The 13,249-nt window shown below is 38.5% G+C and overlaps 1 pseudogene; it reads left to right on the top strand.

Annotated features, from left to right (window-relative positions):
- The window catches only part of LOC114709233, a 37,852-nt pseudogene extending 30,904 nt beyond the window's left edge, over positions 1–6,948 (top strand).
- The last annotated feature ends 6,301 nt before the right edge of the window (positions 6,949–13,249 follow it).

Raw genomic sequence — 13,249 nt, 5'->3', positions numbered from 1 at the left:
TGATTCAAGGGGAAAATTTAGCAATATCTTGTCATTGGAATTTTCTTTAGACCACCAACCAGCTTCCAAATAAAGACATGGAGGCTTATTATTAATTATGAATGCTCAGACTTAGCTTAAGCTTGTCCCACTAGCTCTCTTAACTTAATTTAACCCATTTCTATTCATCTACATTTTGCTTCAAGGCTTGACCTTTCTTTAATTCTGTATGTCGTACTTCTCTGCTTCCTCACTGTCTGTCTGATTGGCCCCTGGCATCTCTAGTTCTTTCTTCCCCTGAGACTCCATCCCTCCTCCTACTTATGCTCCCTGCCCAGAAGTCCTGCCTATACCCCCTCTCTCACTATTGGCTGTTCAGCTTTTTATTAGACCAATCAGGTACTTTAGGCAGGCAAGGTAAAACAACATCATATCTGTACATATATAGTTAAACAATATTCTGCAACATAAACAAATACAACACATCTTTACATAGTTAAACAAATACAGCACCTCTTTACATAGTTAACCAAATATTCCACAACAATATCTAATATGGTAGGGAAAATATGTAGATAAAATATTTAGACAATTTCAATATACATGTAGGAAAATAAAAAGACAAAAATTGAATAAATTTTCTATACTTCTGCTGAACTGATAAAATGTCAAAGGAATTTGTGGTAAATGTGTGATGTAGACACACACATGCAAAGCTATATGTATAAAACCACATGGGAAAACACCATAGATGAATCAAGGAATTCTAAACTATGTCACAGTAGCAATGAGAGCAATAAAGGACAAAAAAGTAGGGCAAACAGAAGGTAAAATGGAATAGCAAAATAAGTATTTCTCAATACTCCATTATAAATGGCCTATAGATACCAAGTAAAAGAGATTTGAAAAGGGCTTTAAAGAAACATGATTCAAATGCAGGCCATCCACAGGAAGCTCATGTCAAATATAACAAATATTTGTGAAGGATTTATCTGAAAAAAGGACAAACCAATATCCAGAATGCACAAAGTATTCTCAATGCTTATAAAGAAATCTTTTAAAAATACAAATAATCAGTACAATCAGAAAAAATGGGCAAAATGTCTGCTTGAACAGACATTTTCCCTAATAGGATGTAAATATAGAAGATAAACATATGAAATATGTTCAATATCACAAGTCATTAGAGAAATACACATTAAAACTATGAGCTGTTAGCACACACATCAGAATAGCTAAAACAAAACAGAATGTGATGCCCAAAGCTGTTGAGAATGTGGAGAAATTATCTGTGTTGTTGGGACTTTATGAAAACATGGTACAGACACTGCTGAATATTCTTTTATAAACTGAAGCATGCAACTATCATAAACCCACCAGCTTCTTTCTAGGCAATTTATCTCAGTGAAATAAAATAAAATCTTTGCTCAAAAACCCAATACAACATAGTCAAAAGGTGTTTAGTTTTAACAAGGAAAATTCTAAATCACCCACATGTATTTTGGTGAGTGATTGATTGAACAAATTTTCATTCATCCATGTTTCGACTCTACCAGATGCTTAAATATATTTATCACTTAAATCATGTAAACATTGTTATTTTTACTTTTTGAAGGTTGAACCTTGAAGCTCAGATAATTTAAGTGGCTTACTTATGGGCATTGGAGGCAAAGACTAGAACTTTCTAATAGGGTTTATTTGTCCATTCACTTTAACCAGCTATTAGGGATACATAGGAAGTGACTCTGAACACTAGAAGAGGGTCTGTGTGTCCTTATGCTTTATAATCTAGAATGATATAGGTAAAGCATCATGCCCTGGTTAATGATTGCGTCTTCTCAGTAGACCTTCACTATAGGTGATTCCCTCAGAGCCAGCTTTCCTTTTCCACAGTGCACACCAATTGCTTTCATCTACACATCTGTAAAATCATGTCATGGTGATTAGTGAGTCTTCCTTCTCCAAGGACAAATGAGTTCAAACATGCTGCCGCTTCCATTTGCTTATATATTAATCTCCATATCTGACTAGCATATTTATTTTGTGACTAGCATTTCATAACTCTAAAAATTCTGCTCTCTCTCATTCTTCATTTGGAAGGTGCCAATTGATGTGAACTCATCTTATGGTATAGTGGTTTGGGTTAGATATGGCTCCAGACTCAAACTGAGAATCTTGAGTCTTTGGTTATCAATTATTGGTTCAGAGATGTTCATTGGATATAATCATGGCCAACAAATCTTCTTTGAAATTTTGGAACTTGGGAGCCTTAGATTTGTGTTAGTACCTTTCTGTTGGTGGAAGGTTCTTGACATAAAACTCAGAGTGGTTTGACTTCAATATTTTCCAACAAATGGAGAAAACTATTCATCATTAAGATATGTGAAGCTAGTGTTCAGAGGAGTGATGTGGGAAAACTATGTATTTTTAATATAACTGTATATATTCCTTTTTCTCTCTCTTTCAAGTCTACGTACATTTTTACACATATTGTAAACTATTCCATCTGAATCTGTCTTACTGTGAACCTATTGTTTTAAACTGTAGCATTACTAAGACTGAAACAGCGCTTTGGCTGCTGGCTCCGCCCACCTCAGCTTCCCAACATGGCGGTTCTACAGTTTACCATCAGCTCTGGCTCTGGAGCCATGTGTAACATTAACTATAAGAAGCAGTTCTATCAAAGCAGTGTGTAGCCCAGAAACTTTTTTTTTTTTTTTTTTAGTTAAAAAGGAGGTTTACTTTGTGGAGTAACTTACAAGTGAAGGGATAGGTTGCAGGGTCTGGGAAAGGTGTAGCACAGTCCGGCTCTGCTAAGTCTACCTTCAGCTTCCAAGAGAGCCAGCCCATCCGGATCTTGGATCTTCAGAGTCCTCTCTCGGTCCCGCCGCCTAAGGCGTGACAGTTACTGAAGTCTCAGTGGGGGTTGAAACTTCCAGATCAGAGCTGGAATGGCTACCCACTACAGAGGAGACCCCCTAGAATATGTCCAAATGCACTTTGAGTGTCTGTTTCTCAAGGTTCCTTTAAAGACTTGGAAGGTGTTCCAACACCCTTGTAAGGATAGTGAAAAGCAGGGACATTTTCCTATTATTCCTATTCTTATTTGTGTGTGAGTTACTTCAGGTTGGCTTCTGCCCATATTTGGAGCCATCACGGTGAAGCTTAATACACTCGTGACACTTCTACACAGTCTTCTCTCAGCTGCATTTGAAGGTACCATTTGCTCATGTGTCATTTCTCACTTAATGACAAATCTATCTTGAGAAATACATAGGCTTTTCATTGAATAAAAACAAGACTATACTTTCACAAACTTCGATGTTACAGCTGCTATACATCTAAGCAATAGTGTAACCTCATGGGGCTACTCTTCCATATGTAGTCCATGACTAACTGAAAGTTTGTTGTGGTGCACATAACTAAATTTCCCTATAAAGGATGTTTAAAGTATTCTGTCTCTGTTATAGATGAAAACAGTGGTATTACCTTACTGGTTATAGTTGTATTCCTTAATAAGCAAGTAAGGTAGGATGTCCCTCTCTCCCTTCATCCCTCCCTCCCTCCCTCCCTCTCTCTCTCTTTCTCTCCCTCTCTCTCTCATACACACACACAGACACACACACACACAGACACACAGACACACACACACACACACACATACACACTCACTCACTACTAAAATGGAAGTATCTATTTGGGGAAGAATAAAGGATAAACAGTGGCCTAGGAGAGGGTAATGGGTACTAAATATAGTCAAAAGACATGACGTATTTGAGTTAAAAAAACTTTAAGAAACCCACTAATATGTACAAAAATATAATAAATAATTTAAAAAGAAAATCTGCTTTTTCTCTTCCGGTCCCAGGCGCTTCGGGAGCCGCGGATTACCGTTCAGACATGGCCAAGTCCAAGAACCACACCACACACAACCAGTCTCGAAAATGGCACTGAAATGGTATCAAGAAACCCCGGTCACAAAGATACGAATCTCTTAAGGGGGTGGACCCCAAGTTCCTGAGGAACATGCGCTTTGCCAAGAAGCACAACAGGAAAGGCCTGAAGAAGATGCAGGCCAACAACGCGAAGGCAGTGAGTGTGCGTGCAGAGGCCATCAAGGCCCTGGTGAAGCCCAAGGCGGTGAAGCCCAAGATGCCAAAGGGCCCCAGCCGCAAGCTCAGCCGTCTCGCTTTCATCGCCCACCCCAAGCTCGGGAAGTGGATTAGAAGCTACATGGCCAAGGGTCATAGGCTCTGCCAACCAAAGCCCAAGGCTCAAACCAAGGCAGAGGCCTCAGCTCCAGCTCAGGCTCCCAAAGGTGCCCAGGCTCCTGTGAAGTCCCCATAGAAAAGGTTTCTGTCTGCCAGACAGATGGACTGGTGTGACACACCTACACACTATTTGCAGATGATCAGGACCCCATGCTGTTTCTACAAATAAACTTGAGGCAGGATCTGTAAAAAAAAAAAAAGAAAGAAAGAAAGAAAATCCACTTTTTATATAGAAAATGTTCTTACATTTTTATTGGCTACTTAACATTCCTCTGTGAATTTCTATTATACGATGTTTGAATATTTTTCTGTGGGTTGTATTTTTCTTATTAATATGTAGCAATTAATCTCTGCTATGTTCCTTACAAGTATTTTTAGGGTATAATAGTTGCATCTTCAGTATTTTGTTTATGCTTATTTTTTCAGCAATGTAAGCCAATCACAAAGTGAAACTGAAGAGTTTAATTTATATGAAATTCTTGAGCAGACTAACAACCTATATTGATAGAAAACAGAATGGCCATTGTCTGAACTAAAAAAATATGCAAGAAAATTAGATCAAAATATTCTGTATCTCCACTGGATTTTTACTGCATTTGAATTTTACCTTGATTCAGCTGATATGACTGAAATTTTGTGCTGTATTTTATATCAAAGTTAATGGTTCTCATGTGTTGAAATCTATCAATATGTTCCTTTATATTTGTATATTTTTACTTCTTTAGAAGAAATTGTCTTGCTCTTGAATTCCTTTTAAATCTAAATTACTTTTTCAAATGTCTGTATGTATTTTCTACATTCCATTTTATGCTACTTCAGGTACCTACCTTGCCCTTTGCATATGCAAACTGATGCATATTTTGCAAAATAAGTATTACTATCACAATTTTTCAGATTATGACAAGGAAAATGAAATTCATATTTTCTAAATCATACCCATGGTGAGTGCTCACATCCTAATTTCATAGCACATACTCTCAACCTTTCAGTGCCATTGCTGCAAAACATATATGAGAAACACAGTAAGTTGTAATTACTGAATTTTACCTTCTTTTATCATTTCATTCATTCTCAAAATGTTTTATATCACTTCATACTGAAAATTAGTACAATAAAACAGACACTTTCTTATAGGAGACTCTGTTGCTAATATAAACCAGTGTGAACACACTTCATACTCAAGATGACCTTGACTAAGGAATGAATGAGTGAGTGAAGGGCAGGAATGAGGGGAGACAAGAGTCACAATCAGTTTGTCTTTACTGAAAGAGCCAAAGTTACTCTTGAGGTCAAGTTTTCCAGTAAGATGAGCATTCTGGTTGGCTGGCATAGGGAGAAGCCCTGTGAGGGCAGAGCTGACTGACCTGACGTTGCAGCTAATCATTCCTCTACTATAACTGCTGTTTGTGGCTCACTCCTCTGAGTTCTCAAAGCACTATCATACATCTTTATAGTATTTTTCGCATAACAGACTGTTGTGCTTCCCAAGCTTCTGTGCTGAATCTTCCTGTTCTGTGCCCTTTGTGTCCTCAGTGCTGGGTGAAAAACAGATGTGCTGTCAATGGACAGGCCACAGGGCTGGCTGGAGCTTTAGGAGCTTTAGGATGAGGTCTGTGATCTCAGTTCAAGTTGAAAATTTTACAAGGTTGCTTGATTCTGAATGCTTTGCAAAGAAGTCTTGATAGTGTTTTTGATGGTTGAAAACCAGTGGCAGCCTTCTTCCTGATGTTCCTTTAAGTGATAATTATGTGTTTCAAGGGCATAGAACATATTATTTTTCTCTGGAACTCAGTAAGGATCCTTTTGAATGTATAAAAACATACTACATGTACACACATAGTTACATAATCTCTGTCCATTTGTTGTAGAAGAATTACTGTGAATGAGTGATTTATAGAGAGTAGGCTTCTTGAGAATAGGTCCAGAAGCAGGAAATTTCAAGATTTGACAGTTGCTATATTTGGCTAGTGCCTGGTACTGCATCAAAACATGGTGGATGGCACTACATAATGGAGTCTGTCTGAGAGCCATGAGTAACTGCTTTATAACAGTTTGTTTTCTTGAGAACTAGTTGGTTCCTGCAAGAAATAAAAATAGCTAATACCTCTTAAAGGCCTATCTTGTTGCTATTTTGGCAACCAAATTTTAGCATGAGTTTTAGGTTTGACAAACTACACACACACACACACACACACACACACACTGTTCTAAAGCTGGTTTGTGAAAAGGAGTTTGCTTAACACTGAAATCCAGGCATCAGTCCCTAGACAAACTCAACCAGCAAAGTGCCAACTTCCCCAGTGCATTTTTCTCATCACAGGATGACCACTGGCCTCAGAGTTTTCAATCTGTCAACTTTCTAGGAAATTTTCAAGGAGAGTATTGGTCATGTAACTATTGGGTGATTTTCCAACATAAGGACAAATCTTTCCCTCCTTTTCCCACAACTCTATTGAAAAGCCTTGCTTGGATCATGCAGATATGGGAACTTCATTCTAATAGCTGACTTTTGAAAAGTGGCTGGAGACAAATATCAAAAACATAGTATATTACAGGTAATGTTCAAGATAATATACATGCATTTAAAATTGAAACCTTATAACCCCTATGAAGAGCTTGTATGTTTTAAGAAGGAGAAACCAATACTGATTATAAGTTTCTCAAATCAGAGCTAATAAATTAGTAGACATATAATTAACTCTCTGTGGGTTGTTTCTGGTATTATTATTATTACTATTATTATTTTATCAATTTTAAACTGTCTTCATCAACTAACTAGAGTTTTAGTACATTTTCTAGCTAAAGGTTATTTGACTTTTTGCTTATTTATATTGCTTTTATCTTTCATTCTTTCTGTTTATCAGTGCTATGATTTGAATGTATCCCCACTTCATGTGTTGAAGATCTCACTACCAATGGAGTGTGGAACCTAGTAAAAGTTGACTATGTCATTAGGGAAAGATAAATTAATGAATAGATAGATGAATGAATATATTAGTCACCATCTCAGAAGCAGATTAGTTATTGAGGGAGTAGATTTATTATAAAACGGAATTTGAATGAAGATTGGACTCTAATGCAAATTCTAGGTGTTGTGCCCCCCCCCCTTTCTAACTTGACACAAACCTAGACATACCTTGGAAAAGAGAATCTCAGTTAAGGAATTGTTGTCATCAGATTGACCCGTGGGCATCTCTATGGGGACATTTTCTTGATGGATATGGGAAGGATCAGACCACTGTGAGCAGTATCATCCCTGAGCAGATGGGCATGGGCTGTATGCAAAAGATAGCTAAGCAAGCCAGAGGGTGAGCCAGTAAGCTCCCTCCATGGTTTCTGCTTCAGTTCCTGCCTCCAGCTTCCAGCCTTGCGTTCCTGCCATGACTTCCTTCAGTGATGAATTGTAACTTGGAAGTTAAACTCCAGTGACCTGAATTCCTTTAAGAAGGCTCCACCTGCTAATAGTTTAACCACCTCCCAATAGTGCTACAGGCTGGTAACTAAACCTTTAGCACATAGCCATTTGGGGGACACTCTAGCTCCAAAGTATTGCAGGTAATCAGTGACAGAATCATTACTCTCATTTATAGAGGAAGAATGGCTTTGGGAGATAAACAATGTTTCTAAGTAGACCCAGAAAAGGGCTCTTCAGAGTATCCAGCTCTGGTTTTCCAACTTTCTGAGGGATGGGTGCAGTGGCTCTGTCCTTTCTTGTTGGATTATATTATAGAATGACCTGATACTATGTTGCACTTAATAGTCTATGCCTCTGCAAGGGAAGTTTACTAGGCTACACATGTTCATGATATTTTAAAAAACAGTTTTCCTGCTTCTTTTGATGTTAGAATGGCAGCTATTAATTCTCCTTATCCTTAGTGCCTTTGCTTGAAGAGAAATAACCAGCTCTTTATTTTAAATTTGTTGAACATTTTATGATGCAAACCTGAATTCCTAACTGTGTGGCAGGGACCTGAATTCCTAGTAGATGATGATTGGTGCCAATTAGGGCTTTCAACTTGTATACCATGCTTGGCCCTGTTTGGTGGTTGAAATGGAGTCATTCTATGTAATGCAATGCTGACCTAGGTATGGATTTTCTTGCAAAAGTATTGAGGGCTTTGAGGAAATAAAAGTGCTGATTTCTCCAATCCAGTCATGGTAAATGGACTCGTGCCAACACAATCTCTCTCTAGCCAGTCCTGGCTCGAGTGGTAGTTTTCCTCTTTAGAAAGCAATCACTGGTATCTAACAGCCTCACATTAATCATGAAGACTTTTCTTGCTTTTGGTTTCTCCTCCATGACTTGGTAAAGAACACTCAGTTACTGAGAAGCAATGCAGGGAAAAATATTAAAGAATGAAAATCTGAACAAAGGAGCACAGAGAAATACATTTGTAAGTTATGGAGTTAGAGTTTATACTTAGAATAATTTGGTGCTATGTTATAGAATTAAACACATTTATTTAATTGTAAACCTTAGCCAGAGTTTATAAGTAGACTCAATGAACTGGAATTGTTTTTTAATGAGAAATTTAAAATGCCAGTTTGGATATGTGGTTCACATACGAAAAAATGTATTTCTCCTCCTAAACTGAAATGGCATCTATTTATCATCTTTCTTTCTTTTTTAGTTAAACTATCTCCTTGACCTTCTGCATAATGTAGAAGGTTATTAGATTATAATATTAAAGGAAAATGCCTTAAAATTGTATAGGACTTAAGAGCCTACTTGCTCGTTTGGAGAGGAAATCCACATTTCATTACAAGTAGAACATGAAAGCAATGGAGTACACTGACATTTTTTGGACTCTAATATGTACTAGGTGCCAGATGAGGATTTTTCATGTGTAATACCTTAATTTAAGGTTTTGATAGATTCTTCCATTTCTGTCTTAGAATGAAGAAATCCAGAGTCTCTAGTCAGCTGGCCCAAATCACACTGTTAGTAACATCGGAGGTCGTAGGTAAACATGGCTGCACACGTGGATCTGTTACACTGGGAAATAACAAGAAAGGAGCCATCTTCACTGGAACAGATGTCAGGCTCCATATAGGTATGGCCTTTGTCACCACAGCATGATTGCTGACTAAGGTGGTGTGGTCTTCTCTGTCCTTATAAAGCTTAGCCGGGAGAAACATATTTCTATAAGGTGGGTCACCTAGGATCTAAAGCTCAGTGTAGTAACTAGCTAGAGCCATGTAATAAAGGAAGCAAACATCTGGTATATCAGAAACGTACTGTCTGGCAGTGTGGCGGCTGCAAGTGTGAGACAAGCTATCCTCACATGTGAGGGCAGCTACCTCTTCCAGGATGGTCTCTGTACCTGAGTCTGCACATCCTGCTTTCTCCATATGTGTTTCTGCCTGTCAGTCTCTGTGTGCAAGGCTGACAGTCATTTCAGATTGGAGTTATCCATATGATCTCATTTTAGCTCAAGTATTCTTAATAAACATGTTTATTTATAACCATGACCTGGACATAGGTCATGGTTAGGACTTACACATTTTGAGGGTATATAATTTGTTCCCAAACACCCAGGCATCTTTAGTTAATTAGCTTATTGATTATCTGGTCCATTATGGAAAAATAATTCATAAAGATACCATGGCAAGAATTAACAAGTCTAGGCAGTCAGTTTTTCAACTTTCTATCAGGGTAGTTAAGACATTAAACAAGCAATTGCAACGAAATGGGCTGTGTTGCTTATTTTTCTTAATGTCATGACAAAAACAAAAGATAAAAAGAAACTGACAGAAACTACTTAAGGAGAGAGGCACTTAGTTTCAGAGGACTCATTTCATGTTATAGTTATATGGTTCCGTGCACTTGGGTAGAACACTATGATGGTAAGAATACATGGCCCAGGCTGTTAGTTACCTTTTGGTGGATGGGAAACTCAGAAAAGGGGGCACAGGAAGAGGACAAGACAAGATATAACCACCAGACATATACCACCAGTGGCCCTGCCTCCTTTCACTACTTTCCATAATACAGTCCTATCATGGTTGGGTCATCGACCTTATGATCTAGTGGTCTCTGGAGAATACCTTCATAAACACACCCAGAGGTGTATTTGATAACTCCTTAGATATTTTTAACCCAATCAAGCTGAGAAACAAACATCACTGCCTTGGACTCAATCCTAACACACACACACACACACACACACACACACACACACACACACACACACACGGACACGGACACGGACACGGACACGGACACGGACACGGACACACACTCGTTTAATCATCATGTGCCCAGTGGCATCAACACATGACAATGATTCAAATAGGGCTTTGTTCCATGAGAAATGATGGTCTCTCCCACAATAAACTTGGTTGGTGGAAGAGCATAGAGTGGGCTTCCTGGAGGGTTTTATTGTATAATTCAAGGTTATTGACAGAACTGGGTTATCCTTTCACAGAGGTTCTCTGCTGTCCCTTTCAAAGTGTTATTAATTTGTTCTCTTGTATTACTTTTTTAAATATAAAAATAACCTTTCAATGACCAAGAAAAAGTAACTTTGAGCTCATCTCCTGTTGTGTTATTTAGGATCCTCATTTTATATACAATTCTAGAATTTCTACTTGGATCAATTCAGAGTGTCTGTAAGTTGTTTTGGTTTAATGCCAATTTCTCAAAGCAATCCAAATATGTGTTTTTATTGAAAAGCTTGTTACATTTAGCTCAAGGATGCTATTGATGGCTCCATGCTATAGCATACTGAACACGTTAGAAAAACTGTGGAAATATATTTTCTCTGGAAATTCTAGTCCAGCAATGGCATTGATCTTTCAAGATATGCTGTGGCATTTTTAAGTGATCATACTTTCTGTTGTTGTTGTTCTGTTTTTATTTTTGGCTGTCAGGAAGTGTCAAACTAAGTTAATGGATATCCCATTTTATCTTTAATTAGTTTGGGGCTTTTGCTGTTCGGAATCTACCTAGTAACTCATGTTCTCATTTCACTGTTGCCTTAGTTTGTATTTGTATTGCTGTGATTAAATACCATGACCAAAAAACAGCTTGGAGAGGAGAGGTTTTATTTCATCTTACAGTTTATATAGTACATCATAAAGGAAGCCAGACAGGAATTCAAGTCAGGAACTTAAGGCAAGCACCGAAGCAGAGACTGTGGAAGAACATCACTTATTAGCTTGTTCTCCACAACTTGCTCAGCCTACTTTCTTTTACCACCCAGGACCACCTGCCCATGGCTGGCACCACTCACAGTGGGCAAGGCCTTCCTATATCAACCATTAATCAGGAAAATGCCCTGAAGACTTGCCTACAGGCAATATGATGGGGGCACTTTCTCAACTGAGGTTCCTTCTTCTCAAATGACTCTAACTGTGTCAACTTGGCAAAAATAGTAACTAAGGCAAATGACAGCTCTTGGTCAGGAAGGCTGACACCATCTTTAGCTCTCAGTGTGGTGTAAGTAGTTAGCGATAACTTCTGTTGCCATGGTGTTCCAGGAGCCCAGACTTAGTATGGAGAGCATCTTGTGGGTTCTTGACTTAGAGGCTGATTTATGGATGTCTATGTGCTACAGCTTAGGCCAGATAGATAAGTGGGGAAGTTTCTTTTGGCAGTAAGTCAGACATTCACTCTGCTGTGGGGTGTCCTGTATGCTCTGAATGTGTTGCTCTGATTGGTTAATAAATAAAGTGCTGATTGTCCAGTAGCCAGGCAGGAAGTATGGGTAGGACAAAGAGAGAGAAGTCTGGGAAGTGGAAAGCTGAGTTGGAGACACTGCCAGCTGCTGCCAGACACTGCTAGCTGCTGCCATGAGAAGCAAGTTGTAAAGTACCAGTAAGCCACGAGCCATGTGGCAACTTATAGATGAATAGAAATGGGTTAATTTAAGATATAAGAATTAGATAGCAAGAAGTCTGAGCCATTAGGCCAAACAGTTTAAATAATATAAGTATCTGTATGTTTATTTGAGTCTGAGTGGCTGCTGACCTGGGGGGCACTGGAGATAACTCCAGCTACATCCCTCCATCTGAAGAGTTAAGCACTGGATATTGGAGGATAATAGTGCACTGAGAAAAAGTTCATCATGGAAATATAGAGAAAGTGAGTTGTAGGCTACCTGTTGATAAATTCTGATCTCCAGACTTCTTTCCTAAATGAAATTATTTCCTTATTATTTAAGCTAGTCTGAAATTTTATTTTTTTGTTACTATTATTCTCATTTAAATAAACTGCTTGAAATATTTTTGGGGAGCATAAATCCAAATAAGACATAAAATCCAAATAAGACTAGAAAGTGATAGCAAATGTACTAACAAGCCACTCGTTATTGGGGCCCATTCCAACCCATCTTCTTGACTGTATGACCTATGACTAGTGTCTTATTCCTATCTATTCACAAAGGTCAGCCCAAACATCCCTCTCTAATGAAGGCAATTTGAACTTGCTAACTCAATTAACCAGTCAGTTAACTGCTGTCTCTCTACTTTGGACATTCCCCTCCAGTTTTACAGCCAGAACAGAGATGTGTTGTTGTTCATATGCCTTTTGGGGGCAGTATATTCGCTGAGGGCAGGCACTGGGCTTCTTCATCCCTATTTCCTAGTATAGTTTCTGCCAAGTAGCAGGTATCAATCCAACCAAGTAGCTCATTATTATTTGAAGGGAGCAACTGCTAATTGAGAAGGAAGAATGCATTGGGCTCTTTGGTGACAAAAGTTTAATCCCAGAGAACAGTTTATTTTTGTGTTTCTTTGAGGAAAACCCAGAAAATCTTGGTGTATTTCTATAGTCTGAATACTCAAAGTGGACGACCCTTGTTTTGACCTCATTTCCTAAGTAAAGAAACTGAGACCTAGAGCAAAGAGGTGACTTGCCCAAAGCTACATAGATTAAACTTGAGATCAGGAAGGGAACTCCTATCCCCTTTTACTCCCACCCCTGTCCTCCTCACCTTCTGTTTTTCTGCTTCTTGTGTGCCCCTGACCCTTGGCATGACCCCAGTTGGAGTGTTTCT

Source organism: Peromyscus leucopus, chromosome 10 (genome assembly GCF_004664715.2).
Source record: "Peromyscus leucopus breed LL Stock chromosome 10, UCI_PerLeu_2.1, whole genome shotgun sequence".
In the NCBI taxonomy this organism is placed as follows: domain Eukaryota; kingdom Metazoa; phylum Chordata; class Mammalia; order Rodentia; family Cricetidae; genus Peromyscus; species Peromyscus leucopus.
Note: the sequence above shows the minus strand (reverse complement) of the source record. Positions and strands in the feature narration are given on the sequence as shown.